General features: G+C 31.6%; 1 protein-coding gene across 1 annotated transcript in view; it reads left to right on the top strand.

The window, feature by feature from the left end:
• Nucleotides 1-604: 604 nt before the first annotated feature.
• The window catches only part of LOC143257845 (apicoplast pyruvate carrier 1-like), a 43,140-nt gene continuing 29,025 nt past the window's right edge, over nt 605-14,719 (top strand). Inside the window, exons 1-2 of the mRNA XM_076516876.1 lie at nt 605-723; nt 2,847-3,008. The gene's annotated coding sequence lies outside the window, so the exon portion shown is untranslated. The remainder of the gene's footprint in view (nt 724-2,846; nt 3,009-14,719) is intronic.

Here is a 14,719-nt window from a genome sequence, read left to right as displayed (position 1 = left end):
TATCATTTTCTACACTGTTTCGTATGTTGAAAGGCTGGTCAGAAGGTTTAGTGATTATACTTAAGTGAAATCTTCAAACAGAACACATACAACTTATACATTTACCCTTATTGTGTATATCACAGCAGCAGGTAATGTACATGTATTAATGCAGATGAAACAGATTTTAGCCATGGCTAATTTGACAGCTGGAATGTTTTGAACTGTACATTAACAGAAAACATGTCTATAAACAACCCCTGAAAACAAACATAAACAATAGGTTTCAGTTGTATTGTTCCAAAAATATATAGATCTTTTTCTGTTGCCTCTCTGAAAAAAAGCACTCAAGGTTTTAGAGACTACATTATTTTCGGTAAGATTTTAATCTAATACTTCGGTAGAATGTTTTTTTTAGGATTAAGGTTTATAATAACGTTGAAACCGTGAAGCACCATTTCAGATGTTTTGTTGATGTGTAATGTATGTAACGGTTATAAACCAATAGGGAAAGATCCCTTAGACACAAGTCTCATGTGCTTTGTGTACAGGCCGACAGTTAGTTGAAACTGGAGAATACAAGGAAGAAAATATTTATCAGCATCAGCTAGTTACTTTTATTAAACAATAATATTGCCTGTCATTTTTATAAAGTACAACTGTATGAAACGGCTTTGGAAGCATTACCTTTAGAACAACAGACTCTCGGATCATCATTCCAATACTTTAACGATTTGTACAAGGGTGAGTAAAACACTTAAAATGTTGGTTCTTAAGAATCTTACTATAAGCCTCAAAAATATATAAATATATTACAGAAAATATTGTAGGTAACTGAAGAAATAATCCATAAAATATTAAAATTATTTTAACCCTAAACTATATTTGAATTAAATATATTTATAAATAATTTAATCACCAAATTATTTATTAATTTATGATGTTATTTGTTGCAGATCGTCAATAAAATATTTGTCCCATAAAAATATAAAAAGTATAATATATATAGCAAGAGTAGCAATTATAAAATTGTTCTTATTTTATAACTAATGTAAATGGTTGCTTTAGCAACAAGACGATGAAACATATTAAAACAAATTATTTCTGTGTTTCAGAAGAGAATTTTATCAGTTTTATCCTGTTATGCATGTACATATTAAAAAAAACACACGTTATAACTGATTAAACAGGATAAAAGTCTAAAGTTATTTTATGAGACAAGTATCAAACCACTCTTATCATGTTTAAGGATTACCTTAAACCACCTCAATCATGACTATTTGTAAACTGACTCATCATCAATTTTCAGTACAGTTTCAGTTAAAGGAAATTTGTTAATTTTTCAATATATAATTTCCGTGCATTTGGCAAATTTTTACAAATAGCATGTTTTAATGTATCTAATGTTTATTTAACAAATGAAACTGTACATTAGTTTCTCGATAATAGATTTAACAATGATATCAATATCATATCCCATATGATAGTCATAACTATTATAGTGTGAACTACTTTGTATTTACTATAAAGAAAACCTATTCACCTGAGAGATGAAGTAAAAAAAATGGTTGGCCACTTTTCTTTTCCTGTGGGAGTAATGGTGGAAACTAAGTAATGAATATGAGATGATTGGAATTTAAATTATTATCTTCTTCAGTTTTTACTAACGAAGATTGAAACAATATTCCACACCTTTAACTGTTGATAATGAGAAACGAGATCAAACAAGATGACTGTGTTAACTCTGAGCTAGTAAAGAAAGATATTAGAAAATTTTAGAAAAAATTATAAGGCTCCTGAGCCAGAAAATATCTTCACAGAGAAGAATAAATACTTAATTATATTAAATTAAATATTTATTATGCTAACTGCAGCTACCTTAAGGTGAATGCAGTACTTGGTTTAAGATAAGAGACAAATTTATCTGTAGATTAAAATTAAAATGATAGAATGTAATGATTTATTTATTATTTTCACATAATGGTTAATAATTGTGTTTCAATATCAATGAACAATAATAATGGTGAAACTGGTAATCTTTATTGTTGAAAATTGTTGTATGATGTCCATAATATATTTCCAACTAAATTACTAAGAACAGAAACGTACATTGAGTGTCCAACATTTAGAATTTCATTAATAATTCAAACTACCATCAAGCGTGTTTATGTAAAAGACCAGTGTTTCATCCTTTCATTATATTTACGTTTCTAAAAGATTTAACGTCAAACTGTCTTTTAATCACCTATTGACAAAATATTATATGCCTGCTATATCTTTAGGCTTTGGCTGTAAGAAAATTGAAGTTTGAAATGTTAACGTAATCACTTCTATCAGTTTTACAAATATCAACTTTATGAATGGTGATTACTAATTGGTTCAATGCGTCCAAATATTCAAAATGAATTAGATATTTGATAAATTCTGGTAAAATGGGTTAATAATTTGTTCATGACATCTACAAATTGAAATGAACACCTGACCTATATTTGCACTCAGTTTTATTATGTAATTCAACAATTGTTTTAGTTGTGGAATATTTTCTTTTTCTGATAAGATTGTTGTATGATGTCCTATATAGTATTGTACTGACAACGGCGTATGACTGTAACATGAACTTAAGTATTTTGTTCATTTACTCTCTATCGCGAAGTAACCATGACTAATCTGAAATCAACGTCCATAATATGCCATATGGTAACTGTTCGACAGTTCTACGCATGTTTATCTTACAATATATTATAACTTAAACATTTTAAGTAGTAAGTAACCATGACGTTTAATTTAATGAAGCGCTTGTAGTAAGACCGGTTGTTCTGTTATTAGGAAATTATTTCTAATGAGTTCCATGTATTGTTACATTATAGTGAATCCAGGTTGTAGAAAATTCCAGGCCTCAGCTGAGCAACTATAGATATATATGTTCATCAAACTTACACGTTGAAGAGTCAACAGCTAACGCGTGTGTTAGGCTCACCTCAACTTCTGACAAACAATATCAATCTGTTGATGATACAAGATCATTTACTGTAAGTGTTATTATTTACAAATGTAATTTATTCTATAACTTAGTATTTAATGAGTATAGTTTACATGAGAGGAGTGTTGAAGGTTGATTGTTTAAAATTGTTATTTGTGATAAATTTTGTCACATAAGTTTATACAAGTCGTACGTTGTGTGTGGAGTTGGCTCTCGTACTTGTCATTTGTTAATACTCTTGACGTTACGTTACTTAAATCATTGGTACTTTTCTCGCCGAGTGAGTACTGTTACATCATATCACGTCGTAGATTGTAGAATCTTCAAGGCGTTAGTTGGGATTGTATGTATATATATATATATATGTATAGGCAACCGAGCGATAGCAAGTTCAATGAAATGAAGTAATGGTTCAATCATACGCAAATTACAAAACCGAAAGTTAGTTATAATGTGCGTGATTAGCAATAAAAAGCGATATTTTGAAGCAAGTTTCACATCTCAGTAGGTTTAAGGAGAAAAAATTGTCTTGCCAACTGGTGTTCTAATGAAATTGAACCCGTTTATGGGACTTTGACGAAAGAAGTCAGGTATTTAAAATGTAAGGCACAACTTTGGTAGCTAATATACAAGGAAGGTTAAATTAATTTATCGCAGATTGTGCAGTAAGAAACAGAATAGAGAAAAATAATTTGTTTTGCCAATTGGATTCTAAAGTAATTGATCTGTCTGTGTAGTCTTTTGATAAAAAAAAGCGAACTACTTTGAGAATTAGATAAATCTGTCATATCCTACAATGAAAGTATATTTGTACATATCTTATTGTGTGTTTTATGTTTATTTTTCAAATTTGTTGCCGACAGATCACAGACATCTGCTGTAAAAGAATCCAAACCTACGTACTTAAAATCCCTAAACATACCAATAATAAAGTCAATATACGTGTTAGGCTAATTAAACAGCTAGCAGACTGTCTCACTCCAACCGTTCGAAAATTAACTATTAAAGAGTGGTAAATGCTTAAAATAACAGCACAGAAATATAGATGGTGTGCCTTTTTATATGAAAATTTATTATATTATGGTATTATTACACACGACAGTGTCTATAATAATTGCAAAAGAATGCTGACTTTCTCTTTCCAAGTTTTCATAAAGGCTTCTTCAAGCTCGATTTGTTCCACTTTTAGGAGAATTTTTAACTTATCTTTTATCATTCATCTTTGATTGGCTAGTAGTATTCTTCAAATGCTTCCTCAGACAATAAATAATTTTTGACTAGTATGTAAATAATATGCTTTTCAGTTATTTTTTTCTTATTGATTATTTACTTCTAATTTAAACAAAATTGTAATTTTGAGCAGTTTTGTTTTATCTTTCTTGTTGTTCGAGGGAGGGCGATTGAAGAAAACCTTAATAAAAAGACATGATCAAATATTGTTGGATCTGATAAATATAGACTGAATTATGATTTAAAGTTAAATCGAATTTTGTCTCTCATTCAGATCTTGGACATGAGCTTTCAATTTAATACTAGAGAATTAATTCTAAATTGATAATATTACACTTCGTTTAGTGGCTAGCTGGATAACAATCTATTCTTAGCAGGTCTCATGCCATTTTCACGATGACTTTTCTCCGACGTAGGTATTTAATCTCCTTGCAGATTTACCAAAGTCTGAAATTAATTCACTGAAATTAAACAATTTGTAATATTCTGAATCTAAAAAACGTTCTTGGTCAAAACATTTTAGTTTCCACATTAATAAATGTAGTAGAGCACAGTTATAACTTCTGAGATTTTAGAAAAGTAACTGCAGTAAGCCAATAATATATATTTGTCTCTTGGCGTATCGGCTTATAAATGTTAATGCGAGATTATTGAAATTTCAGTTTTCAACAATGTATAACTCCAGGAAATCTTCTGTAGACTGAGAGAATAGGTGACAATTTCGCAACACGTATTTAATACTACAATTTACATACATTGTTAAATGTATATTTAACTAAAACAAACATCAATAATAAAATAAAAATGCATTAGTAAATCCGTTACAATTACATCATCTACACAAATGTTAAGGAAATTGAGTGTTATTTTTTAAATGGAAAACCAAATGTTATTGATAGAACCCAACTAAATGAGGTATTTACTTCCAGAATATACACGTTATTATCTTTAAATGCTCAATAATTATTACAAATTAATTTAGAACGAAAGACGTTTTTACTTTTACTTTATAAAGTCGTATGTAAATATATTATCTGTAAATGTTTGTTCTGAAAGTATATATATAGAAAAGACTTCTCATTCACAAATACCACCTTAGAACTCAAGGGAGTTTGTAATGGAACTTAAACTTCAAACTCCACTTAAGACTTCCATATTTTCTTACAAGGAAAGAGTATGGCACCTTGTTTACTTAGAAAAAAATGAATTGTCTTTTTTGTTTGTTTTGGAATTTCGCACAAAGCTACTCGAGGGCTATCTATGCTAGCCGTCCCTAATTTAGCAGTGTAAAACTAGAGGGGAGGCAGCTAGTCATCACCACCCACCGCCAACTCTTGGGCTGCTCTTTATAACGTCACATTATAACGCCCCCACGGCTGAAAGGGTGAGTATGTTTGGCGCGACCGGATGCGAACCCGCGACCCTCGGATTATGAGTCGCACGCCTAAACACGCTTGGCAATGCCGGGCCTTGCTCAAATATATTAAGTTTCGGTATTTACAGTAATTATATATTTTTAATAACCAGTTTTTTTAAACAAGTAATAGGAGTTCCAGTGGGAGGTAACTATTCTACTTGTATAAGAAATTTATATCTTTAACATTATGAGAAAAGATTTATTGAAAACTACACAAACCCAGATATTTTTTATCTTAACTTATAGATATATAGTTTGGTTTGGTTTTTGGAATTTCGCACAAAGCTACTCGAGAGCTATCTGTGCTAGCCGTCCCTAATTTAGCAGTGTATGACTAGAGGGAAGGCAGCTAGTCATCACCACCCACCGCCAACTCTTGGGCTACTCTTTTACCAACGAATAGTGGGATTGACCGTCACATTATAACGCCCCCACGGCTGGGAGGGCGAGCATGTTTGGCGCTACTCGGGCGCAAAACGCGACCCTCAGATTACGAAGCGCACGCCTTAACGCGCTAGGCCATGCCAGGCCCTATATAGATATATAGATGATTCGATCAGTACAAATTTTTGATGTAGGAAAATATTTTATAATTTTAATAATTATATTTTGTTATGAATAAGGCCATTTAACGACTTGGCAATACGTTATGCAGATGCATACCTTGCCGCATATTACTGTATATTTCAATAGGCTAATAAATTTAAGTGTTTGAATAATATTGATTTATTTTATCATAATTAACCCACGAAACGTTTTACAAACTCTAGCAATATGAAAATATTTTATCCGTAATGTTGAAAAAATTAATGTATAATAGATTTAATAAAAAATTTTAAATAAAATTATTAAATTATTCCGTAACAAATATAATAATGTATGAAATAAATATAAAGAGATAAGACTTAGATAAATTTTACTAAACATTTTCAATAATTATATTTTGTTATGAATAAGGTTATTTAAAGATATGGCAACAATTTATGCGGATGTACACTTGCCGCATATAAAAGTTTGTTTTGAGCATGATAGTCACAGTGGACTTAATAGATGAGTGGTGGTGTGAAGCAATAGTAGTTTATTTAGGTAATTGGATGTGATATTTCATTCTAGTATAATTCGTTTACTGGACTCCCTAATAGTGCCTTTTTACCATAATGAGAACTGATATGATACAAAGGGTATTTTTTGAAAATTTAATTACTCTCGATGGTAGTACCTCATTTTTCTTATTTTTATTTTTCAATTAATGTTTCTTCTTCGAAACGTCCTTTGTTCTGCGGGCATTGTGGATTGCAGCGTTTTCTTGCTAAAAGCTCCAGTCATTTGTACACAAGCGAAAGCCTTCAGTCAATAAGGATGCTCTCTCCAACATGCCAATTTAGCCAGCTAATGTTTGACGCCCCTATATAACCTGAAGCTCTATTGTTGATTGGAAGGAAAAAGCACCTTAGATTATGATGGAACCTCCTCCACTGTGTCGTGTAGAAAATGTCTACGATGGGATATGCTTGTCGTGCCAGTAACGCTGGAAGACATCTGGACCATCCAGGTTAAATTTTTCTCATCAGACTACGAAACCTTCGTCCACTTTTTTCCGTCCTCTGTTTGGTGCTTCTCAGCAAATTTTAACCGAGCTGTTTCGTGGTGTGGAAGGAGGCATGGTCTTTGAAGACGTTTACGGTTTTTAAAGCCTTTCTCTCGTAGATGCTGTCTTATTGTTCTTGAGCTGCATTCTGCGTCCGTAAGCACTTTAATCTGTTTCGATGATCGGCTGGTGTTTTGCCGGACAACCCCTCGAATCCTCGTGCTCAACATCGGCAAATTTTGTTGGGCCGATTACTTGAAATTCTCGTTCCGTATCCGTCAGGGTCTTTTAAGGAATGTGCAACAGCAGTTTTACTACACTCAATCTCACCAGCGATGGCACGTTGACAGAGACCTTGCTTTTGCAGCTCGACAATTCTGCCAATTTCAAACTCTATCAACTTTTTAGCCTTTGCCATGTGTTTACCTGATGCAACAGAGGAGATGACAGTGGGAGAAGTTGAAAACGCTAATGCTTGAACACAAATGACTAAATTTGGTTACGTGTTTACCAATTAACGCTTCGTTTCAGTATAGTTTTAAACTTTTGACCAGCTAGTATTTAGGCTAATTTCATAGTCTTTACATTTTCCCTATTAAATGATAATTTTTTTTTTATTTTCCATTTTCTCATTTTCATCTTTCGAAGCTTTACGCAAGTAAGTGGTTTAGTCTAACAACGCAAAATGCATATTTCTTCCTTATGTTCATTGGTCTTAAGATTTAGGCCAGCAGTGTATATATTCTGGTAATACCATTCATTAAATGGTCATATACTATGAATCAAACTGAACATTATATATAAAATGCAACAAGAAATGGAAATGAAAATAAATTCACAAGTAAATGAAAAAAGTGAAAACCAGCTTTTGTTTACTTTAAATTAATTCAAAGTTCTTCGTGCTATTAATTATCTTGATTAACAACATTGTTAATTTGTGTTTTTAGGTTATTGTTTTTGTGTTATTTTTGTATATATGTGCATATAGATTCTTAAGAAACAAAATAATAATAATGAAATTTTAGAACTTGCTTTGATAAATCTGACTTTGATCCAACTGACCTACACTAGAAAGTTTTGAAACGAAGTCTAAAAAACAGAAATGGCGGGCCCTCAAATGTTTGTTTTGTTTGTCCAAACAAACGTAGACCAGCTTCAACTAGTTATAAACCTCGTGTGATAACAAACAAAGTTAACAAACTAGTCAGTCCTATTGTAATGGTTTACAAATTGGTTCAGGAACAATCAGCAAGCCTTAACTTTGAGAAATGTTGATTGCTTATCACACACAAAACCCAGAAGAGAATCATAGTTATGGTAACAGGCATTGTAATAATGAGGTGATTTACATTAGTTAACAAAAAATTAATGAAGTTAAAAGACAATGCAACTAAAATAAAAGCAGCTACTATAGCTCCAATTCCTTTATGATTTATGGAAAATTATTTTTTGATGTGAATAAGAAACTTGGTTGGGGAATAAAGACCACTCCAAGAATACCAAGGACGCTAGGAACGAAATTCGAAAACTTGCATAAACGTTTGAGCATGAAGAGAGAAAAAAACAATGGCAAAAACTGAATTTGCAGAGCAAATGGCAGTTGCGTCACTAAGAAGAATAAGAGTGTTGGAATATTAGAGAAAAAACATTTTCTAATGCTCCAGTTAGAGAACTAAGAGATATAAACAGAATCGTCGTAGTTGAAATTTATATTTCGGAGGATGATCAGGGGTGAAATAATAAATACACGAAACACCTGAGATAAGCCCAGAATCTTAATAAATACTCTCTCTTTGGTAAATTGGACTAATTCATCATTAAAAGAGAAGAATAATCCAACACAAACAATTAAGCCAATTCCATAATATTGTCGTCCCAGGTCCATTTCGTTTAAGCCTTGGAAAAATAAAACAAAATAATAACGTTATTTTACAATCTCTTTGCATAGCTTTTAATGTTTTCTGTAAGTATTTGTGTAAAATTAATTAATTTACTTATAGAAAAATCTCAAATAATTAGCATGCTTAATTTTTAATGTTTAATCTTCTTCCTAATATATAAATTAAAATTAGTCAATTTATAATAGTAAGTGTTTCAAATAAACAATTTATTTATTAAAACCGTGACACAGTAGTGAAAAACCACTGTTATCAATTAGAAAGAAAGTTTATTTCCTATAATTAAAAAATTCGTCAAATAATTTACAAATTTTGTTATCTCAAACTAGCTTGTACATATTTTGTAAAACTATACCGAGTACCTTTGACTTCGGCCCGACATGGCCAGGTTAGTTAAGGGGTTCTACTCATAACCTTAGAATTGTGGGTTCTTATCTCTGTCGTACCAAACATGTTCGTCCTTTCAGCCCTGAAAGCGTTATAATCTGACGGTCAATCCCACTATTCGTTGATAAAAGAGTACCTGTAATGTCAATGTTTTCACTATCATTTACTTTTGTCGAGAAAGCTTTCGACAGCGTATGGCACAAATGGTTAAATCTGAAATGTCCCAAATGAAACTACCAAGAAATATTATGGGATGACTTTTTGTAACTGAAAAGATGCAAAACAAATATTTTGGATCTTTTCTGATTATTTTACTTGAGGAAATAGTGTTATGCAAGATGTAAAAACTAGCTAGCCTTACTCTATACATCACGTATGTGAGTGAAATGACTCCGTTAAATAAAATTCGTGCTTTTTTTTCCTAGATTGCAGATATAGTAGATATATGCAAGAGTTTCAAAATCCCAACCTTTGTAACGACAAATTTACAACCACGATTTGATGAAATAGAAGACTACCGTGACATTTGAATAATCAACATAAATGCTTAAAAAACAAATATTTTGAGTTGTAAAATTAGTAAAATATTGCATGCTAAAATATGTAGTTTGTAAATATTTGGTATTTAGAGTAATCTAAACATTATGATACAGAGCCATACAAACAGTGGTAAGGGGAAAGACGATAATAAACTTTTATTAAAAATTGGCTTGATAAATAAAATACGATGTAATATACCTAGACCATGAACAACAAGCCAGTCTGCAGAAAACTAAAAAAAAATTAAGTTAAAGTAGTTTTTAACCCTTTTATTACCAACCAAAATTTTCAAACTTCCTCCAAGCCCTTGATGTATATTAATGAAAAATGTATCAAACCACTTGATGTAAATATGTTGTAATGAAATTAATATTTTCAAATACATTATAATTTAAATTTTTGTTTCATCTAGCTTGGATTTCTTAGTATTTCAAATAAGCTGGTATAACAGGTAGTAAAATTAAAAAATCGTACTTAAGGCTACAAATCTACGGTACTCAAAAGTTGACGTCTGTGTTTATACCTTTAATGTTAGAATTGAAGTATTCTCACATAGTGCAATTTAAAGAGCCTAAGATTACGTTTTACGGTGCTGATAACTTTCAGAGTCTTGTGAAGTGTAGTAAATGTAAAGCACATCTTAGCTAGGCATGTCCCTTTGCTAAGACCAAGCCGATCTTCTCCTGTATGCAGGTAAGGTTAAATGTATTTTTTGTCCCACATAAAAGGACTATTCATTCATTGAACTGATTCTTCGACACTAAAGTTTTAGGAATTTTACTACAAATGTGTTAAATTTGCTTACTCTGTTATTGGAAATTGAAAGGCATGTGAGAACTGAGTTTTACGTTTGGTACTACCAGGAAGCAGCAGACAAGCCGATAAGTTGCTGTTGGTTGGTTCTAGAAGAGTCAATTTGTTCTGAGTATAGAGAGGATTGTTTGTGACTAAGTTTGAATTAACTAACAAATTTTAAGTTGTTCATTTTAAAGAAAACCCTTCTGCAATATGGATAGATGGCTGAAGAAACATACACTACACAGGAAAACCTCAAGTGATGCACAAATGCAGCCTAGTTTTTGTGAACTTGAAGTTAGTGAAAATAATAACCCTAAGTATAAACGTTCAAGTGATATACAGCTTGGTAGCAAAGAAAAAAATTCTTTTGGACTCCACAGTATTGTGATGAATATTTGAAGTGTAGTTTTATAAGTAGTTGTAGTAATAATAACTTGCTACTATGTGTTTTGTCTTGATGAACATTTTAAAATGAAAGCATGAAACAATCGAAACTGAAAAACCATTTGAATAACAGACATTCAGAGTATTCAAGTAAACCAATAGCTTTTTTGATAAATAAGAAAAATTAATTTCTTTTTTTCCAAACAAATAATTTCGCAAACATTCTCCACGAGATTTTCCAATGAAGATTTGTTTATGGCTTAATATATAATTTCAAAATTAATTGCCGAGACATGTTATCTGCATATTATTGGTGAAACATTAATACTTTCCTCAGGAAAAAATAATTACATGTCATATTTATAGAAACAGAACAAGGATATCAGTTGAATTTACTGTTTTTATCTAATAATATAGTGAAGTGTAGAATTGTGGATATGGTGAAGATTATTGAAGAAACTCTTACACGTTGAGATCAGTGTAGTCAGTTTTCTTTCATAACAAGTGGATAAAAGCACAAACATAGCAGATAATGCCAATTTCATGTACTTTATAAAATATTATTATAAAGACGGAATTTATGAAGATTTATTGTTTTATAAATCACTTCTAACAAGAACAACAGTTGACAAAATGTTTAATTTAATCAATAATTTCATAATTCAGAGTGGTATGCAATGGAAAAATGTGTTGGACTGAGTATCGATGGTGCTCGTTCAATAACAGGATCCCCTACAGGAGTTTTCCAAAGCATCCAGGTAGTGGCACCAGACTGTAAATGGGTGCATTGTAGCATTCACATAGAAGCATTATCTGTAAATAAAATGTCCTTGCTTTTGAATTTACTATGTCAGAATTGTTCAATTCATAAACTATATAAAATCTTGTTCGTTGAATTCCAGAATCTTTGCTGCTTTGTGCAAAGAATCAGCAAGTGAACACGAACATCTCCTACTACACTGTGAAAGTCGGTGGTTATCAAAAAGTAATATCTTAAAAGACTAATTGAAATAAAGAATGACGTTATCTTGTGTTTGGACCAACATTCCGCATTAGCAAAGGATGCAATATTTGAATTTAGAATCAGGTTTCATAACTTGCATTGGTTAAATAAAGTGGACAGTATCTGTGACATTTTAGGCCTCTTAAATGCGTTAAATCTAAATTTAAAAGGTTTTACCATAAATGTTTTTAAAGTCCAGAAAAGGATTTCTTTAGTTTATTTGAATTTCGAGCAAAGCTACACTGTAACTATTTGCGCTAACTGTTTCTAATTTAGCATTGAAAGACTGGAGGGAAGGCAGCTAGTCATCACCACCAACTCTTGGGTTACTCTTTTAGTAACAAATAGTAGAACTGATCGTCACATTACAAGCCCCCACGGCTGAAAGAGCAAGCATATTTGGTGTGACGGGGACTCGAACCCGCAATTCTTACATTAGAAGTCAGGTGCCTTAACAAGCTGGCCATACCAGACTCCAGAAAAAGATAGAAGCAGCTGTAAAATCATTAATTTGTGGGTACATTGAGTTGAGAAAAGAAATTATCTACTTTAAGAGAATTGCAAAAAGAAGAAGGTAATATTCCAATCACTCAAAGGACGCTTTTGGGGCTATGATCATGCTTGAAGAAATATTTCTCTCTAATTGACAGCAGTAAAATGTTGATCGGGATTAATTTAATGTTGTTACGGAAAATGAAGAAGGTTTACAACTGAGTGATTCAGAAATAAATTCTTTTATTGAACTGTCTTACGACAATATATATATGTAAAAACGGCTGGTTTGGGTTGAGGAAATTTTTTTATGTAGAGGAGCACAACATTGTTTATAAAATACAATGTGATAACTGCCACGACTATTGGAGAAACAAGTAAAAAAAATGGAAACCAGGTTAAAGGACACAAAAAGTCACCTTCACACGTTTTCGAACATTGTAAATCAAATAAACACAACACAACCATAGAAAACACCCAAATACTAAATAAAGAAACAAACATAAACGCAAAATTAAAGAAGCCTTACTTATACAACAACTCAAGCCCAAAATAAGCCAATACAAAGGAACACCTTTCTACCCTTATTAATAAATATATCCAACATCTAAGCACGGCCTCTACATTCCTACACTAGATTACACAGCCGCCTCCAAGAATATGGTCAGCTGTCGGTCAGACCTACATCTTTCTTTGAGAACCTAACGATGACCGAAGAACGTCAAAACGCTGTTTGCTCCTCTACATAAAAATTTTCTCAACCCAAACCACCCGTTTTTACATATATATTTTTCTCTACAAGTGGGTTTTTCTCGTCATCACTGTCTTATGACACTGCATTGAAAAATCTTTTGAGTTACGTCTCGTTAAATGAGTTGCTGCATGATGAAAAACGGCATTATCCTTTCCACTAGGAAAGTTATATCTTAAAAGAACATTAATAAATATACAATTAATGTAAAGATTAAATAACAATATATACAGTATACACAGTAGTAGTATAAAACACGTGTATATTCTATGATTGATGATGTATTGTTAGAAATATTGCTTCCAGTTTGATGTTAAGACGTATTTATGAAAAATTAGAAAAATAAACTGGTCCCTAGTTGGAATACTTTGGCAAACGCTGCACTAAAATGTTAATCTTCTGTAACAAGGTGTAAGTTAGAAAAGTGCATCTAGGAAGTCATTTTTCCGTCATGATACACATATATTATCTGTTGCTGCAATATAACTATAGTATATATAGATTCTTCAATTTATTCCCTAAGTATATCTCAGCTTCAGATCTATTTATACTATTACATAATCACAAGGGAATACATACATGCCCAAACACTTTCATAGGTGACATGTAATCTATAAACGGTGGCATTGCTCCAGTGGTATTCCTTTCTAATTTTTTCTTGGTATGATAAATTTCAAAACATGTACTCACACACAAAGGAGGATTTTTTACAACAAATTGTTTGAAGCCAAAATAAAATTACAGCTCAGAAACGCTTCAGTGAGAAACACTTATAGAAATATTACAAAATACACATGAATAATGCAATACTAATGCAAATAAAACTAAAACAAACGAGACAATAACCGAAATATAACGTACGAAAGCAAAGTTAAAAAAGACATAAAACTAGACACGTCTCTGTACACATCTGTCACCATTTCGCTTGACTTATGTTTCTGTGGTATTATACGCTTATTTTTCCGTAGATGTGACTGAATAAAGCAGTAAAAGGTAAAACAAAACAGTTCCACTTCCTATAATTTCTTACAAATAGCCACAACAGAAGGAATGATTGAGAAAAATATTTATCTTCAAGGTCAGATATCATAACATACGATCATCTTTTACCTGAAATTTTATCAACATTTTGTTCTGTTCTTTACAGTAATTTTTCGCAAATCAATGACTTCTTACTTAAGATACATAGTTCAATCGTTTCTCGAAACTTTAGTCACTCACCGAGCCAAAAACAACGTTTCTTATTTAACAATGCAGAGTAAAGTCGAACAC

This window comes from Tachypleus tridentatus, chromosome 7 (genome assembly GCF_004210375.1).
Source record: "Tachypleus tridentatus isolate NWPU-2018 chromosome 7, ASM421037v1, whole genome shotgun sequence".
NCBI lineage: Eukaryota > Metazoa > Arthropoda > Merostomata > Xiphosura > Limulidae > Tachypleus > Tachypleus tridentatus.
Note: the sequence above shows the minus strand (reverse complement) of the source record. Positions and strands in the feature narration are given on the sequence as shown.